Source organism: Bos javanicus, chromosome 7 (genome assembly GCF_032452875.1).
Source record: "Bos javanicus breed banteng chromosome 7, ARS-OSU_banteng_1.0, whole genome shotgun sequence".
Taxonomy (NCBI): Eukaryota; Metazoa; Chordata; class Mammalia; order Artiodactyla; family Bovidae; genus Bos; species Bos javanicus.
The window spans coordinates 61,449,352-61,469,351 of record NC_083874.1 but is presented as its reverse complement, the minus strand read 5'-3'; the positions used below and the strand labels follow the sequence as shown (position 1 = coordinate 61,469,351).

At 39.2% G+C, this 20,000-nt stretch overlaps 1 protein-coding gene and 1 pseudogene across 2 annotated transcripts in view; both read right to left on the bottom strand.

Moving 5' to 3' along the window:
- Positions 1-20,000, bottom strand: part of TCOF1 (treacle ribosome biogenesis factor 1) — a 291,309-nt gene that overhangs the window by 74,468 nt on the left and 196,841 nt on the right. The gene's annotated exons all lie outside the window — the stretch shown is intronic.
- LOC133251492 (large ribosomal subunit protein uL22-like) lies at positions 9,470-17,420 on the bottom strand (annotated as a pseudogene).

Genomic DNA, 20,000 nt, shown 5'->3' with positions numbered 1-20,000 from the left:
CATATCCTTTCATTTTAGATTCTGTATCCAGAGGATGCCATCCAATATTTCTCCCTCTCTGTTGGACTTCCTTCACTCAATATGAAAATCTCTAGGTCTATCTGTGTTGCTGCAAATTGCATTATTTCATTCTTTTTAGTGGCTAAGATTCTGTTGTAGTGACGCATGGAAGTTTTTCTGTTTTTTGAAGGCCAGTGTGTCTATTTTTCGTTGTTTTCTGTGCCTCTGGTCTGATATTTAAGGCACCATTTCTGAATCCAAGGTCATGGAGATGTGCAGCTGTTTTTTCTTCTGCAGTTCTATAGCTTAGCTCCAAAATTTAGGCCTTGATATCCTGCATTACCTTCTGTTTATTGTATGAGGTCAAGTCCACCCTCAAGGTTCAGAGCATGAGGTCCAGGTTCTGCAGTACGATTTGTAGGATCCGTTCTTTGACCAGTGCCTAGGCTTAGCACGTCTATCAGAAATCAAGTGAAAATAGAAGAGAGGGTTTGTTTTTGGGTTCTCATTCCCAGTTCTCATTCCATGGTCTGTATGTCTACACTCATGCAGTAACACACATTTTGCAAGGCAGTTTTGGCTATTTGTCATCCCTTGAATTTCCATATGAATATTAGGATGTTTTTCCCAATTCTGAAAAGAAGAAACTCCGAGACCAAATAGGAATGAAATAAAGCTCCATACTGATCTGAATAGTATTGTCATTTGAACATTATTCAGCATTCTAATATTTATACATGGGTTGTTTTCTAATTATTTAGGTCCTCTTTAAGCAGTGTTTTAAAGTTTTCAGTGTAGAAGCCTTTCACCTCCTTGATTGAATTCTGAATATTTTATATTATTTTTACATTCTTATAGAAGTGTAGTTAGTGTTCAGTGTTGTATTAGTTTCAGGCATACAGCAAAAGCAATCGGTTGGACATATACTGATATCCACTCTGTTTCAGATTCTCATCACATAGGGGTTAATGCAGAATACTGAATAGAGCTTCCTGTACTGTAGAGTAGGTCCTTACCAGTTATCTATTATATAGAGAGTAGTGTTTATATGTTGATCCCCTTCTCCTAAATTATCCCTCCCAGCCAGCCCTCACTTTGCACTCTGGCAACTATAGGTTTGTTTTTATATCTATGACTCTAATTCTTTTTGTAAATAAGTTCATTTGTATAAACGTCTTAGATTTTGCCTATAAGCGATATCATATGATACTTGTCATTTTTTGTCTCACATCACTGGCTATGAGAATCTCTAGCTCCAACCATGTTGCTGCAATGGTAGTGTTTCACTCATTTTTATGGCTGAGTAATTTATTGCTTAAATTATGAAAGTATAACACATTTACAAAAGACTTAGAAATTCAGAACAAGGTTATATATAGTTCCACTATATATTATAATTTTTTTACTTAGATAAGTTTTTTAGTTACAGTTTCAATGTCATACTCTCCAAAATTAATAGAATGTATATACAGAGAAGTTGAAAGATATAGTAGACCTGGGAGCAATTATGAACCATTTCAACATAATTAGGATTTATAAAATTTTCACACAACAGTAGGAAACAAATTCAAGTTCCCATCGACTGTAAACTAGGAGACACTGGAACATATCCAGGGACATAAAACAAGGTGCAAAAATTACATGGTCTAAAAGTACTGAAATCATACAGTCTATTGTTTTATCACTGTAGAATTACATTAGAAATCAGTATCAAAAGATATTTGAAAATAACCCACACATATTTTCAAGTGCAAAACATGACATTTACCAAGAAAGATCTTTGACTTAACCATTGAAAGCCTCAACAAAGTTAGCCAGAAAAAATCATACAGAGGCTGATTGCAGGGAAGAAAGCATTTAAGTGAGAAATTAATATCAAAATAAGAAATTAATATTAAGATGCTTTAAACAAAATCCCATGTATTTAGAAATTAGATGTCCATTTTTAAGTGATGGGTATACCTAAGAGGTCATAACAAGGAAAATTAGAAAATATTTGTTTTAGAGTAAAAATGAAAAGAGAATTTGTCAGAGTTTGTTGCATGCAACTGAAGCTGCTCAGTGTAATTAAATACAATGTGGAGTCTTGAGTGAGGTATGAAAACAAATAATGGACACTGGCATAAAATTTTGTGAAATTTGAACAAAATCAGTACTTTTTAGTTAATAATCCTGTATCACTTGTTAATTTCATGGTGTTTTTTTAAACAACATAATATTTCTTTATATTCTCAAATTGGATTAGAAGTTTCAAGCCTCATTCAAATTTATTTTGAGTTACTAAGATAATAAATTTTCTAGACTTTTAGCAGTAATACTAGATGCCAAAATGCATGCAACTATATTAAAGTTTTGAGTGCATATAAATTAGAAATCTAACATTCTAGTGATACTACATCAAACAAGTAGAATCAAAATGTTATAAATTTTTATAATTAGGGAAAAATTCATAAATTTTCTAATATTATACATACTATACATATGTATACAAATGCTTTTCTGCTACATTTAATAAAGGCTCAAGAAAGAACAGCAACAACAAAAATAGACAAATTGGAAAACAAACTAAATGAAATGGGAGTCCTGAATATGAAATAGAAAAAGTGAAATGAATTAGTTAAATGTAAAAGATCATCATATAGTCCAGTTGTTTTTAAACGTGGCTGCTCATTAGAAACACATCTGAAGCTTCAGGAAAAAATAGTATTACCTGGGCTTTTCAGTTCCTCTTCACTTTCTGCCGTACGGGTGCTGTCATCTGCATATCTGAGGTTATTGATATTTCTCCCAGCAATCTTGATTCCAGCTTGTGCTTCTTCAAGCCCAGCGTTTCTCGTGATGTACTCTGCATATAAGTTAAATAATCAGGGTGCCAATATACAGCCTTGACATACTCCTTTTCCTATTTGGAACCAGTCTGTTGTTCCATGTCCAGTTCTAACTGTTGCTTCCTGACCTGCATACAGATTTCTCAAGAGGCAAGTCAGGTGGTCTGGTATTCCCATCTCTTGAAGAATTCTCCACAGTTTATTGTGATCCACACAGTCAAAGGCTTTGGCATAGTCAGTAAAGCAGAAATAGATGTTTTTCTGGCACTCTCTTGCTTTTTCCATGATCCAGTGGATGTTGGCAATTTGATCTCTGGTTCCTCTGCCTTTTCTAAAACCAGCTTGAACATCTGTTCTAGTTTACATTTCTCTAATAATTAGTGGTGCTGAGCATCTCTCATTGTGCCTTTGGCCACTTTTATGTCTTTTTAGGAGAAATGTCTGTTCAGATTTTTGGACCACATTTGAATAGCTTTGTTGGCATCCTTTACATATTCTGGATTTTAAACCCACAGCAGGCCTATGGTTTGCAGTTTCTGCCTCTCTCTAGGTTGTCCTTTCACTCTCCTGATAATGTCCTGTGATGCACGGAAGTTTTTAATTCCTTTGAGGACCAGTGTATCTAATTTTCATTGTTTTCTCTGCCTTTGGAGTCATGTTTTAGGACCCATAACCCAAGCCAAAGTCATGGAGATGTGTGTCTATGTTTTCATCTGTGATTTTCAGCTTAATCTGAGGGTTTGTTTCTGGGTTCCAAGTCTATTCCATGGTTTGTATGTCTATGGGAATGCAGTAACATACTTTTGCAAGGTAATTTTGGCTCTTCGGTGTCCCTTGGAGTTTCATATGAATATTAGAATTTATTCCCAATTTGAGAAACAACAGGAAAAAAAAGAAACTCTGAGCTAAATAGGGATCAAATTAAATCTGTATTTGTTTTGGAGAGTATTGCTATTTTGGACACTGTTAAGTGTTCTAATCTTCAGACATGGACCGTATTCCGTTTATTCAGGTCCTCTTTAATTTAAGCAGTGTTTTAAAGTCTTCAGGGTAGAAGTCTTTCGCCTCCTTGTTCGGAATCTGAAATACTTTTTATTATTTTTAAACTTTTATTGGAGTACAGTTGATGAACAACGTTGTATCAGTTTCAGGTGTACAGCACCTGAAGTGAATAAGTGAATAAGCACTGTAAGTAAACCAGTTATACATATATCTACTTTGTTTAAATTCTTTTCTCATGTAGGTTAGTACAGAAAATTGAGTAGAGTTCCCTGTGCCATATGGTAGGACCTTACTAATACATATACAGTAGTCCATATATGTTGATCCCAATCTTCTAATTTATTCCTCCTTGCCACCCTCTCACTTTCCCCTTTATAGCCATAGGTTTGTTTTCTATATAAATGCCTCTCTCTCTCTCTTTTGTAAATAAGTTCATTTGTATCATCTCTTTAGATTCTGCATGTAAAAGATATCAAATGATATTTCTCTTTTCTATCTGACTTAATGTTCCTTTGTATAAGAAATTCTAGGTCCATCCATGTTCCTGCAAATGGTAGTATCTAATTTATTTTTTGTTTTTAGTTTTTATATTATACTTTAATATACTTTTTATATTATACTGGAGTATAGCCGATTAACAATGTTGTGATAGTTTCAGGTGGACAGCAAAGGGACTTAGCCATACATAATATACATGTATCCATCCTCTCCCAAACTCCCTTCCTGCAGAATTCCCCATACTACACAGTAGGACTTCGCTGGTTATCCATTTTAAATATAGCAGTGTGTACATGTCGATCCCAAACTCCCTAATTATCCCTTTCCCTGTTCTTCTCCCCTAAGCAGCCATAAGCTCGTTCCATAAGTCTGTGAGTCTGCTTCTGTGTTGTAAATAAATTCGCTTGTATCCTTTCTTTTTAGATTCTGCGTACCAGGGATGTCATACAATATCTCTCCTCAGTGTGACTTCCATCACTCAGGATGCAAATCTCTAGGTCCATCCATGTTGCTGCAAATGGCATTATTACATTCTGTTTAATGGTTGAGAAATATTCCACTGCATAGATGCACCACTTTCTCTTTATCCATTCCTCTGTCAATGGACATATAGATGGTTTTCATGTTGGCTATTGTAAACAATGCTGCAGTGAACCCTTCAATGAAAGTATTTTTTTCAAATCCTGACTTTTCCCCCCAGATGTATGCCTAGTAGAAAGATTGCTGAATTATATGGTAATCCTATAGCGAGCTCTTTAAGGAAACTCCATACTGTTCTCCATAAATGGCGTACCCATTTACACTCCCTCCAGCAGTGTAGGGGGGCTCCCCTTTGTCTGCATCTTCTCTAGCAGTCACTGTTTGCAGATTTTTTGATGACGGCCATTCTGACCCTTGTGTGGTAGTATCTCACTGTAGTTTTAATTTCCATTTCTCTAATAATTAGTGGTGTTCAGCAGTTTTTCATGTTCGTTTGACCATTTGTATGTCTCCTTTGAGGAATGTCTGTTTGGGTTTTTGGTCCATTTCCGAATTACATTGTTGTTAGTGTCTTTTATATATTCTGCAGAGTAAATCCATGCAGGTTTATGGTTTGCAGACACTTTTGGTCCTTCTCTAGGTTGCCTTTTCACCCTCCTGAGAATGTCCTGTGATGCATGGAAAGTGTTCATCTTTTCCTTGAAGGCCACTGTATCTATATTTTGCTGTTGTTGTTGTATGCTGTGCCTCTGGTCGGACACTTAAGGCACCATCACCAAATCCAAGGTCATGGAGATGTGCAGTTGTTTTTCCTTCTACTGTTCTATAGCTTAGCTGCAAATATTAGGTCTTGATTCATCTTGCATTACCTTCTGGGTACAGTATGAGGTCAGGTCCACCCTCAAGATTCTGCACGTGAGGTCAGGGTTCTGCAGTGCCATTTGTTGGATCAGTTCTTCGTCCAGTGACCAGTCTTAGCACGTCTATCAGAAACCAACCGTATCCAGGGACAAAGCACAAGGTGCAAAAATCTCATGGTCTTAAAGGTATTGAACTCGTAGAGAGCATGTTCTCTTATCACTGTAGAATTGTGTTGGAAATGAATATCAAAAGATATTTGAAAGCAACCCACATATTTTCATATAAAACATGACATTTATCAAGAGAGATCTTTGACTTAGCCATCCAAAGCCTCAATAAAGTTAGAGTGAGAAAAACAGAGGGTAATGGCAGAGAAGAAATCATTAAAATGAGAAGTTAGTATTGAAATGAGAATTAATATTAAAGATACTTTAAACAAAATCCCATGTATTTAGAAATTAAATGTCCACTCTTGAATAATGCCTGTATCTAAGAAGCCAAAACAAGAAAAATGAGAAAATATTTGTAATAAAACAAAAATGAAAAGAGAATTTATCAGAATTTGTGGCATCCAGCTGAAGGCACAGCTAAATACAATTTGGAATCTTGATAAGGATTAAAACATATAATGGACACTGGCATAAAACTTTGTAATATTTGAACAAAATCTGTACTTTAGTTAATAATACTGTATCACTTATTTCCTATTTTTTTAACATCATATATCTTTATATTCTAAAATTGGATTAGAAGTTTCAAGTCTCATTCAAATTTTTTTAAATCACTAAGAAATTTTTAGCACTAATACTAGATGCCAAAATACGTGGAATTATATAAAAGTTCTGAGTGAATATAAATTAAAATCTAGCATTCTAGTCATGCTGAGTCAAACAAGTATAATCAAAATGTCAAAAATTTTTAGCTAGGCAAAAATTCATGAATTTTTATTTTTAAAGATATATATCCATTTTATTATACATACTGTATATGTATTTGTATACAAAAGCTTTACTACTACACTTGATAAATGCTTGAGAAAGAACAACAACACAAAAAGAGACAGAGAAATTGGAAAACATAAATGAAGTGGGAGCACTGAACATGAAATAGAAAAAGCGAAACAGACTAGATAAAGGTGAATGACCAGCATGTGGTCCAGAAGCCTTTCAACATGGCTGCCATTAGAAACACATCTGAAGCCTTGGAGAAAAATAGCTTTACCTGAGCATTTGCATTTTTCAAAATATTCCAAGGTAATTCTGTTCTGTGTCTTGATTTTAAAGCGTGATTACAAGTTTTCCTGTTGAGTGTTGCTTCTTCTCCACTTGTCTGTCAGCAGAAATGTCCACGTTCTGGCTCTTGTGAGTAGTGTTGCAGTGAGCCGTGGGCTGCGTGTATCTTTTCAAATAATGGTTTTCTCTGAATATACACACTTGAGTGGGATTACTGGATCACATGGTAGTTCTGTATACAGTTTTTAAGGAACCTCAATATTCTTCTCCATCACGGTTGTACCCATTTACGTTCCCACCAGCAGTGTAGGAGAGTTCCCTTTTCTCCGCACACTATCCTGCATTTATTGTTTGTAGATTTTTTGAGGATGATCATTCTGACTTGTGATGTGATATCTCACTGAGGTTCTAAGTTCTGTTTCTCTGATAATGAGTGATGCTGACCATCTTTCACGTGCTGTTGGCCATTTGTATGTCTTCTTAGGAGAAATGTCTGCTCAGGTTTTTGGACCACCTTTGAATTGTGTTGCTGGTATCCTTTATATATTCTGAATCTTAACCAATAGCCTATGGTTTGTGAACATTTCTGCCATTCTCTCAGTTGTCCTCTCACTCTTGTGTGAACATCCTTTGACACATGAAGTTTTTAACTTTTTGAGGAGCAGTGTATCTAATTTTCATTGTTTTCTATGCCTTTGGTGTCATACTTTTGGATCCACAACCCAAGCAAAAGTTAAGAGAATTCAGCACCACCAAACCAGTTCAATTCAGTTCAGTCCCTCAGTCGTGTCCGACTGTTTGTGACCCCATGGACTGCAGCATGCCAGGCTTCCCTGTCCATCACCAACTCCAACTCCTGGAGCTTACTCAAACTCATGTCCATCGAGTTGGTGTTGTCATCCAACCATCTCCCCTGTCGTTCCCTTTTCCTCCAGCCTTCAATCTTCCACAGCATCAGTGTCTTTTCCAATGAGTCAATTCTTTGCATCAGGTGGCCAAAGTATTGGAGCTTCAGCATCAGTCCTTCCAACGTATATTCAGGACTGATTTCCTTTAGAATTGACTGGTTTGATCTCCTTGCAGTCCAAGGGACTCTCAGGAGTCTTCTCCAACACCACAGTTCAAAAGCATCAATTCTTCAGTGCTCAGCTTTCTTTATGGTCTAACTCTCACATCCATACATGACTACTGGAAAAACTATAGCTTTGACTAAATGGACCTTTGTGGGCAAAGTAATGTCTCTTTTTTAATATGCTGTCTATGTTGGTCATGGCTTTTCTTCAAGAAACAAATGTCTTTTAATTTCATGGCTGTAGTCACATTCTGCAGTGATTTTGGAGCCCAAGGAAAAAAAGTCTGTCACTGTTTCCATTGTTTTCCTATTTGCCTTGAAGTGATGGGATCGGATGTCATGATCTTAGTTTTTTGAATGTTGAGTTTTAAGCCAGCTTTTTCACTCTCCTCTTTTACTTTCATCAAGAGGCTCTTTAGTTCCTCTTTGCTTTCTGCCAAAAGGGTGGTGTCATCTACATATCTGAGGTTATTGATACTTCTCCCTGCAATCTTGATTCCAGCTTGTGCTTCATACAGTCCAGCATTTTGCATGATGTACTCTGCATATAAGTTAAATAAGCAAGGTGACAATATACAGCCTTGACATACTCCCTTCCCAATTTGGAACGAGTCTGTTCCAGCAACAGTTCTAACTGTTGCTTCTTGACTTGCATACAGATTTCTCAAGAGGCAGGTAAGGTAGTCTGGTATTCCCATCTCTTTAAGAATTTTCCACAGCTTGTTGTTCTTCAAGCACTCTATCAGATCTAATCCCTTGAATCTATTTGTCACTTCTACTGGATAATTGTAAGGGATTTGATTTAAGTCATACCTGAATGGTCTAGTGGTTTTCCCTACTTTCTTTAAGTCTGAGTTTTGCGATAAGGAGTTCATGATCTGAGCCACAGTCAGCTTCCAGTCTTGTTTTTGCTGATTGTATAGAGATTCTCTGTCTTAGGCTGCAAAGAATAAAATCAATCTGATTTTGGTATTGACCATCTGGTGATGTCCATGTGTAGAGTCATCTCTTGTGTTGTTGGAAGATGGTATTTGCTATGACCAGTGCATTCTCTTGGTAAAACTCTATTAGCCTTTGCCTGCTCCTTTGCCCTGCCCTGTTCTATAGCTTAGCTCCAAAATTTAGCCCTTGATTCATTTTGCATTACCTTCTGTGTATGGTATCAGGTCAGGTCCACCCTCAAGATTCTGCACGTGAGGTCAGGGTTTTGCAGTGCTGTTTTTTGAATGTGTTCTTTGCCCAGTGACCAGTCTTAGCACTTCTATCAGAAATCAAGTAAAAATTGAAGAGAGGGTTTGTTTCTTGGTTCTCAAGTCTATTACATGGTCTGTATGTCTCTCCCAATGCAGTAACACACATCTGGAAGACTATTTTGACTCTTTGGTGTCCTTGAAATTCCATATGAATATTATTTTTCCCAATTCAGAAAAAAATAAACTCTGAGATTTAATAGGAATGAAATGAGTATCTATTTTTACTGAATAGTATTGTTATTTGAACATTACTAAGCATTCTAATATTTAAACATGAGTTGTTTTCCAATTATTTAAGTTTTCTTTAAGCAGTGTTTTAGAGTTTTCAGGGTAGAACCATTTCACCTCCTGGATTGAATTCTGAAATATTTTATATTATGTTTAAATTTTTATTGTAGTATCATTGGTGTTCAGTGTTATATCAGCTTTAGGCATACAGCAAAGTCAGTCAGTTAAATATATTCGTATATCCACTGTCTTTTAGACTCTTTTCACACAGGGGTTAGTGCAGAATACTGAATAGAGTTCCCTGTGCTGTAGAGTAGGTCGTTATTAGTTATCTACTTTATATAGAATAATACGTGTATGTTGATCCCAGTCTCCTAATTTATCCCTTCCGGCCACCCCTCACTTTCCCCTCTGGTAACCATAGGTGTGTTTTCTATATCTGTGTTTCTATTTCTGTTTTATTGATAACTGCATTTATGGCAACATTTCAGATTTTGCGTATAAGTGATATCATACGATATTTGTCATTTTCTGTCTGACTTACATCACTGGCTGTGAGAATCTCTACGTCCACCCATGTTTCTGCAAATACCAGTATTTTGTTCATTTTTATGACTGAGCAATACTCCATTGTGTACATGTACCACTTCTTCTGCACTCATTTGTCTGCTGATTGACAGAGTGGTTCCATGTCTTGGCTATTGTAAACAGTGCTGCAGTGAACCCTGGGGTGCATCTATCTTTTTGAATAACCATTTTCTCTGGATATATGCCCTGGTGTGGGATTGCTGGGTCTTATGGTATTAATAGTTCTGTATATTGTTTTTTAAGGAAACTGTATATTCTTCTCCATCATGGTTGTGCTTACCTACATTCCCAGCATTAGTGTAGGAGAGTTCCCTTTCCTCATTACCCTCTCCAACATTTATTCGTAGTTTTTACTTTTATATGCATTTATTTTTTGCTGCATTTATTCCTGGGCCATCAATTTTTATTTCTTCAGTTTCTTCTGGGATATCTTTTTCTTCTGTACAACCTCCTCTTCTGGTTTAGGAGCAATGTTCTTCTCCAGTTAGCACCTCAGTGTGGCAGGGAGCGTTCACATGTGGGTGGATCTGACCATGAGTCTGTAAGTCCTGCACCGCCTCCTGGGGGCTTTGTTCACCTGAATGTGCTCAATGACCAGAGAACCTACATCTAAGCCCTTAAGTTCAGCACTCTGCGTTTCTGAGCATGTGCAGTAAAACTCAGCACTTTTCTCAGGCCACTGACCCTGCGTCCAGCCCCACTGTTTGGCCTGTGGACACCGACCAGCTCCACGCTGGCATGATGGAATGGCACACATCGCTTGTTTACTGTGACATCCTTCAGATGCTTGGTGGCTTTTCAGATATGCATACACTTAATGGTCTGGGCGGTTTCTCGAGTGTTCTTAAAGTGAACACGAAGATTTGAACCTCTTGATCTGCATGATTTGTGAGGCTTTCTGGAACAAGTGTATTGTGCTCCATTTTTAGAGGTCACTTCAGACCCTGTAAATTTTATGATGATGGCCATTCTGACCTATATGATATCTCAGTGTAGTTCTAATTTTCACTAATAATTGGTGGTGTTGAGCATCTTTTCACGTGCTGTTGGCCATTTGTATGTCTTGTTAGGAGCAATGTCTGTTCAGATTTTTGGATCACTATTGATTGTGTTCTTGGCATCCTCTATATATTCTGGATCTTAAACCCATAACAGGCCTATGGTTTGCAAACATTTTCTACCATTTTCTAGTTTTCCTTTCATTCTCATGATAATGTTCCACGACTAATAGAAGCTTTTCATTTTTCTGAGGACCAGTGAATCTAATTTTCATTGTTTCCTATGCCTTTGGTGTCATATTTTAGGACCCAAAACCCAAGCCAAGATCATGATGATGTGTGTTCGTGTTTCGTCAGTGTTCTTAGCTTAGGCTGAGGGTTTGTTTCTGTGTCCCAGGTCTATTCCATGGTCTGTATGTCTATTCGAATGCAGTAACACACTTTTGCAAGATAAATTTGGCTCTTCCATGTCCTTTGGAATTCCATATGAATATTAGGATTTTTTCCCCCAATTTGAGGAGGGAGAGCTCTCAGATTGAATAGGAGTGAAATGAATCTGTATATTGGGCTGACTAGTATTGTTATTTGAAGCGTTCTAATATTTAAACATGGACTGTATTCCAATTATTTAGGTCCTCCTTAGGCAATGTTTTAGAGTTTTCAGCGTAGAAGCCTTTCACTTCCTTGATTGAATTCTGGAATGTTATGTTATTTATAAATTTTTATTGGAGTATAGTTGGTGTACAATGGTCATCAGTTTCAGGCATACAGAAAAGTGAATCAGTTCGACATGTCGTATAGCCACTCTGCTTTAGATCTTTTCACGTAGGGATTAATGCAGAATACTGAATAGAGTTCCCTGTGCTATAGTAGGTCTTACTGGTTATCGATTATACATAGAGTAGTGTGTATATGTTGATCCCTGTCTTCTAATTTATCCTTCCTGGTCACCCCTCCCTTTCCTCTCTGGTAACTGTAGGTTTATTTTCCATATCTGTAACTCTATTTCTACTTTATAAGTAAGTTCATTTATATCAACTTTTTAGCTTTTGCATATGAGTGGTATCATATGATATCGTTTTTTGTCTGACTTACGTCAATGACTATGAGAATCTCCTGGTCCATCCTCGTTGCTGCAAATGGTAGTATTTCGCTCATTTTCAGGGCTGAGTAATACTCCATTGCATATATGTACCCCTTCGTCTTTACCCGTTTGTCTGTCTATAGAAACTTAGGTTGCTTCCATGTCTTGGCTATTGTAAATAGTGCTGCAGTGAACCCTGGGGTGCACGTATATTTTCAAATAATGGTTTTCTCTGCATATATGCCCTGGAGTGGGACTGTTGGCTCATATGGTAGTTCTATATATGGTTTTTTAAGAAATCTGTATATTCTTCTTCATCACACTTGTACCCATTTTACATTCCCACAAATAGTGTAGGAGAGTTCTCTTTTCTCTACATCCTCTCCAGCATTAATTGTTTGTAGATTTTTTGATGATGGCCATTCTGACCTGTGTGAGGTTGTATCTCATAGTTTTGATTTCCATTTCTTTAATAATCAGTTATATCCTGCATATTTTATGTGCTCTTGGCCATTTGTACATCTTTTTTGAGAAATGTTTAGGTTTTGGCTCATTTTTTAAATGTTCTTTTTTATAAAATTTTATTTAATTGGAGGCTAATTACAATATTGTAGTGGGTTTCACCATACATCGACACGAATCAGCCATGGGTGTACCCCCCTCCCACCTCCCCACCCCCATGCCATCCCTCAGGGTTGTCCCAGTGCACGTGCCCTGTCTCATGCATCGAACCTGGACTGGCAATCTAGTTCACCTATGGTAATATACATGTTTCAATGCTATTCTCTCAAATCATCCCACCCTCACCTTCTCCCACAGAGTCCAAAAGTCTGTTCTTTATCTCTGTGTCTCTTGCTGTCTCACATTTTTAAATCGTGCTGTCGACATCTTCTGTATACTCTGGATATTAATCCCATAGGCAGCCTGTGGGTTGCAAACATTTTCTGCCATTCTCTTGGTTGTCTTTTCACTCTCTTGAGAATGTCCTGTGACACATGGAAGTTTTGCATTTTTTTTGAAAGCAAGTGTATCTATTTTTGATTGTTTCCTGTGCCTTTGGTATCATATTTAATGAACTATGAACAAACCCAGGTCATGGAGATGTTCACGGATGTTTTTCTACATATCTATAGGTTAGCTCCAAAATTTAGGCTGTGACTCATCCTGTGTTAACTTCTGTGGATGGTATGAGGTCAGGTCCACCCTCAAGATTTTGCCCGTGAGGTCCAGGTTTTGCAATGTCATTTGTTGGAAATGTTCTTGGCCCAGGGACCAGTCTTAGTACATCAGAAATCAAGTGAAAACAGAAGTGAGGTCTTGTTTGTGGATTCTCATATCTGTCCCATGGTCTGTAAGTCTATTCTAATAATGCATTACCACTGTTTTGCAAGATTTGGGGCTCTCTGGTGTCCCTTGGAATTCCAAAGAATATTAGGATTTTCCCCCATTTTTAAAATAAAAAGATAAAGTAACTCTGAACTATGGAGAACAGTATGGAGGTTCTTTGAAAAACTAAAAATAGAGCTGTCATATGATCCAGCAGTCTCACTCCTACACATATATCCAGAGAAAAACATGATCCAAAATGATCTATTCACCCCAATATTCACTGCAGCACTGTTTCCAACAGCTAAGACATGGAGTTCACCTAAATGTCCATTGGCAGTGGAATGGATAAAGAAGATGTGGTATATTATGTAATGGAGTACTACTCAAAGTCTTTTTTAAAAAATGGAATAATTTGCAGCAGCAAATTATTGCTGTTCATTTGCAGCAACATGGATGAACCTAGAGATGGTCATACCGAGTGAAGTAAGGCAGAGAAGGAGAAATGTTGTAGACATACCATATATGTGGAATCTAAAAGGAAATGATACAAATGAACTTACAAAACAGAAACAGACTCACAGACTTAGTGAAGGTACTTGTTTTTTGCTGGGGAGGAGGGTAAGGATGGGGGGAAGGGATAGTTATGGAGTTTGGGATGTACATGTACACACTGCTATAATTAAAACTGGATAACCAATAAAAACCTACAATATAGCACATGGAACTCTGCTCAATATTATCTGGCAGCCTGGATGGGAGGGGAGTTTGGGGGACAATGGATACATGGATATGTATGGCTGAGTCCCTTTGCTGTCCGCCTGAATCTATCACAACATTGTTAATAAAGTATACTCCAACACAAAATGTTTTTAAAAATTAAATACAAACTGGAAAATAAAGAAACTCTTAGATTTAACAGGGATTGAATTTAATCTATATGTTATTCTGGAAAATACTATTATCTGAACAATATTAAGTATGAGTGAGTGTGTGAAAGTCGCTCAGGTGTGTCTGACTCTTTGTGACCCCGTGGGCTATACAGTCCATGGAATTCTCCAGGCCAGAATATTGGAATGGGTAGTCTTTCCCTTCTCCAGGAGTTCTTCCGAATGCAGGGATCAAACCCAGGTCTCCCGCATTGCAGACAGATTCTTTACCAGCTAAGCCACAAGGGAAGCCCAAGAATACTGGAGTGGGTAGCCTATCCCTTCTTCAGTGGATCTCCCAATCCAGGAATTGAACTGGGGTCTCCTGCATTACAGGTGGATTCTTTACCAACTGAGCTACCAGAGAAGGCCAATATTAAGCATACTAATCTTTAAACATGTGTTGTTTTCTATTTATTTAGGTCCTTTTAATTTAAGCAATGTTTTTAGAGGCTTCAGGGTACAGTCCTTTCACTTTATAAATCCTGAAATATTTTATATTTTTAATTTTTATTGAAGTTAGTTGATAATATCTTGTTAAGTTCTGGCATACAGCAAAGTGAATTATTCATATGCATTATGTATATCCACTCTTAGATTCTTTTCTTATATAGATTAAGACAGAATATTGAGTTGAGTTCCCTGTGCTGTACAGTAGGTCCTTATTATGTTTTATATATGTTGTATTGTGTATTTGTTGATCTCCCTACACATCTCCTAATTTCACTCTCTGCCGACCTCCTTCATCCTTTGGTGACCATAGGCTCGTTTTCTACATCTGTGACTATTTTTGTTTTGTAAATAAGTTCATCTGTACCATCTTTTTAGATTCCACATATACGCGATACCATATACTTGTCTTCCTTTGACTTGCATCACTTAGTATGAGAATCTCTCAGTCCTTTTATGTTCCTGCAAATGGCATTATTTTATTTTTTGATGTGATGGTTAACAAAATTGTTTCCTTAATGTCTCCCTCTGTTCTTTCATCATTAGTGTATAGGAATGTAAGAGATTTCTGTATTAGTTTTGTATCCTGCAACTTTACTGACTTTATTGATACTCTTTTCTGGTAGTATCTTTAGGATTTTCTACATATAGTATCATGTCATCTGCAAACAGGGACAGTTTTATTTTTTACAGTTTGAATTCTTTATTTTTCTTCTCTGACTGCTGTGGCTAGGACTTCCAAAACTATGTTGTATGAGTGGCAAAACATCCTTGTCTTGTTCCTGATCTTAGAGGAAATGCTCGACTTTTCACCATTGAGAATGATGTTAGCTGTGCATTTTTTGTAGATGTCCTTTATCGTGTTTAGGTAGGCTCCCTAACGCCCACTTTCTGGAGAATTTTTATCGTAAGTGGATGTTGCAGTTTTTCAGAAGCTCGTTGCAGGCTTCTCACTGCAGTGGCTTCTCTGGCTGCAGAGCATGGGCTCCAGGGCACATGGGCTTATTCGTTGTGGTGCATGAGCTTAGCTGTCCTGCGGCTTGTGGAATCTTCCTGGATCAGGGATTGAACCCGTGTCCCCTGCATTGCCAGGGGGACTCTTAACCACTGGACCTCCAGGGAAGTCCAATCTCTAGACCTGCAGTTCTATTCAGATTTTCTCTTTCTTTTTGAGTCAGTTTTGGTAGCTTGGGTATTCCTAGGAATTTGCTCATTTCATCTAAGCTATTTGTTGACATGCAGTTCATAGTATTCTTTTATGATCCTTTGCATTTCTGTGAAGTTGGTAGTTGAGGGGATGTATATTTTGAGGGGTCATTCTCAGTGTCCTAGATCACCTAACCGATTTGATTTCAGGGTTCCCAGAGAGATCACACGTGATGAGTTTCCCCCTTGGGCGTTCCTCTTGGCTCTTCAGCCCCATCCTCCTCAGCCTCGGGACAAAGGTGGCAGCGCCAGCCCCAGGCCAAGGCATGGGAGCCGCCAAAGTCGGGTGCCTAGAACTGGACCAGGGTTTACCGAGCACTCAGTGTGGAGCAGGCCTTACTCCTCACAGCAGCCCTGGCACCTGCCACCCATCACTGTTCCCATTTTACCAATAAGACAGCCTCAGGGACATAAGGTACTTGCCTAAGGTCACAAAACCAATGTGGACCTATTTGAAATCAGGCCTGCTATCTGTGCATATTTCAGCAACTATGCTACACAGCCTCCTCCCTTCCCAAGGGACAGCTCCCTGGAACGGGAACAGCTCCTAGAGAGCTTAGGCTCCAGCTTATCCCTCCCTCCCTCCTCCTCCACAGGTTTGATAGTGGAGCCCCCTCAGTGCCTCCACCACAGAATCTCCATCCACTGCTGTAGAAGCAGCAAGTACCTGCCACACAGTGCCCAGTACCAGGGAAGAAGCACAGTGCGGAACATGCGTGACCAGGGCAGGTCAGCAGAGGAAGTGTATGTACTGAGCTGGCATATCTGAAAAATAATCTCTGGGAAGACCCAGAGAAACTGGTGGTAGTCGTTCCCTTGGAAAGGTGGGGGTGGGGGGGTTGCTGTTTAGAACTGGACTTAGATCTCACAGTAGGCAGTGTTGTGTCTGCTTTATACTCATGGGTGGGGACACACACACACACTTCTAAGTGCTCAGCCTACAGACGGGCAGGGGCAGGCTCAGTGAGTTCTCCCCACGCTGACTCATGACAGGAGGCAGGACCACTCAGGGGGCTGAAGGCAGTGGAATCTCACAGACCAAGGACTCCCAGAATTATTCGACCTCTCCGAATCTCAGACTCCTCATTTACATAGTGGGAGTAAGGATAATACCTACCTCAGACGGTTGTGGCAAGGATTAAAAGAGATAGCACTTGACGAGCAGAAGGCCTCCCTGACAGAGTGAGAAAGTTTTTAATTAATCCTGTCATTGAACTATTTATAGTCTCATTACCTCACCACCATTGATCCCCAGCCCAGTCTTCCCAGAGGAGGTTCAAGCCAACTCTGGTTTGTCAGAGGGTGGGGCGACAGTGTCCCCTGGTGGACATGTTCTGAACTGTGCCAGATAAGTTTGACCCATTAGAGAAAGCGCAGGGGTCAAAATTCAGCTTTATTTCTTCCCTTTTACCCATCAATATTTCAGCATGTACTACTTAAGAGCAACGATATACTCTTATATAACAGTATAATAAAGTAAATAGTATTATCCAATCCACACAGGAAACATTCACATTTTGCCAGCTGTTAGTATGGTGTTCTTTACAAGTAACTCTTTCCTAGTCTAGGAACTCTCCTGGATTATAAATGATGGTTGATTTGCCAGGGCTCTTTAGTATCTTTGGTATCCTTTAATCTCCTGAACCGTTTCTCAGCCTTTCTTGACCTTCCATGACCTCAACCATTTTGAGAGTTCAGGCCAGTTATTTTGCAAAAATGTCCTTCAACATGGATGTGCAGCTGTTTCTTCTTGGTTAGATTCATGTTATGAATTTCACAGGTGCTAGGCTGATGTTCACTCCAACTCCCCCGTGTGAGCATGTGGAGCCAAGTCACCCACAGTCACACAGCGAGTCAGGATCCCCCGGTCAGGAGCCTGACAGGTGCTCAGGATTCCTGCAGAAAGGCAAGAATTCCCCCCGCAGCCAGGGCCGCCTCCAGCCCTGCATGTTGGGTGCCTGTGGGCTGGGAGAGCAGCAGGGCTATTTTCACTGTGAGCATCCCACAACAGAGCTGCTCTCTGGACTTCATTTTCTGCTTTGCCCATTTCTGTTTCTTACCTTTATGATGTTTTCATTCCACAAATGATACATACATCTCTTTTGTTTTTAGCAGAATATTTGAGACAAAGCTAAAGTCCCCTTTGAAATCTTCCCCCTCCCCATTTCCTTCTCCCTCTTCCAGAAGTAGCCAGTTATCAGTTTGGTGAGACAGAGAGCTGCCTACATTGCCAGGAAAAATAGTGTAGAATGGCGTAAGTAGCTGGAGCCAGCAGAGTATGTACGTGTACTTAGCTGTATAGCATCCTCTTTCCACAGATGTCAGTCATTCTTCAAATTTCCCTGGATGGGGACCTGGGGCCTGAGCTATTCACTTTCTCCTCCATCACCATGTTCCAGCACGTGGCCACAGCAGTGGCTACTTAGCCGATGCCCTCTGGATGGACATCTAGGCTGTTTACAGGGCTTTGCTATGATGAAACACACTGCCCCGTGCACCAGATCCAGGGCTTCTGAGGGAAGTACCCACTTTCAGGATCTGACACTGCCCCTTGGGCATGATGCTTGAGTCAGGACTCCTCACGTGGGAGATGAGGAGGTTTCGATGCGTTTGTTCTGTTAGAACTGCAGGACTCTTGGGACCTCTGAGAATACCTGGGCTGGGCTTCCCTGGGGTGTTTCAAGGATTCTTCTGGTTCCAAAATAGTGCAGGGACATGGAGGTGGTGAGCTGGTGAGTCCGGATACTCACCCCAAATCCAATGAGAAGTCTCTGCCTCTACTTGGGTTTCAATTACGTTTCTTTAAAAAAAATTCTTAATTCAAAACTCTGATACGGCTTGACTCATTACCTGGCCCAGGAATCCCATCTGTATCATGCATACCCACTGGTCTTGTTAATGCTACACCCATGCTCTTTATATATAGAAATTTGTTAGCTGCGCTGGGGCTCACAAGATCTTTGATCTTTATTGCAGCATGTGGGATCTAATTCCTTGACCAGTGATTGAACCTCGGTCCCCTGCAATGGGAGTGCGGAGTCCTAGCTACTGGGCCACCAGGGAACCTCCCACCCATGTTCTTATTGTTGCTCCATGACTTTTACCAAGCTCCCAGCCAACAAACCCCAAGTGTCTGAAAGTGCTACCCTCGTGCCATCGAGGGTGTTTTTGCTGTCCTTTGGGGGGATTTTTGGCCATATCATGCAGCTTGTGGGATCTTAGTTCCCCAACCAGGAATCAAACCCAGGCCTTCAGCATTGACACATGGAGTCCTAACCACACTGCACCACCAGGGAATTCTCATGGAGTTGGTGTTTCTTACTTTTGGTTTTTCTAGGAGTATGGTTGATTTACAATGTTTTATTTCAGGTGTGCAGCAAAGGGATTCAGTTATACATCTCTACATGGCCATTTTTCTCAGCCTCTGTTCCCATACAAGCTATTAAAGCATGCTGAATAGAATTTCCTGTGATATAGAGTAGGTCTTTGTTGATGATCTATCATATTATATATATATATATGTATGTGTGTATAGGTTTCTTTCACCTAATTTATCCTTTCCTCTCACCTTTCCCCTTTGGTAAGCATGTTTCTTGTCCAAGTCTCTGAGTCTATTTTTTTTTTGCAAATTAGTTCATATGGGATGAGTTTTTGAGTCCACCTGTAAGTGACATCACATGATGGTTAGCTTTATTTAGTATGATCATCTCTGGGTCCATTCATGTTGCTGAGAAGGGTCTTCTTTTCTTCTTCTTTATGGCTAAGATTCCATTGTCTCTCTTCTTCCTTATCCATTCATCAGTCCACGACATTCTCGCCACTCTGGTGTCTTGGTTATTCTAAATAGTGCTGTGGTGAACGCTGGGGTGCCTGTGTCTTTTCTCCGGATGCATCCCCAGGTGTGGGAATACCTGATCAACTGGTAGCTCTATTTTCAGTTTCTTGAGGAATCATGCCTAGAGAAT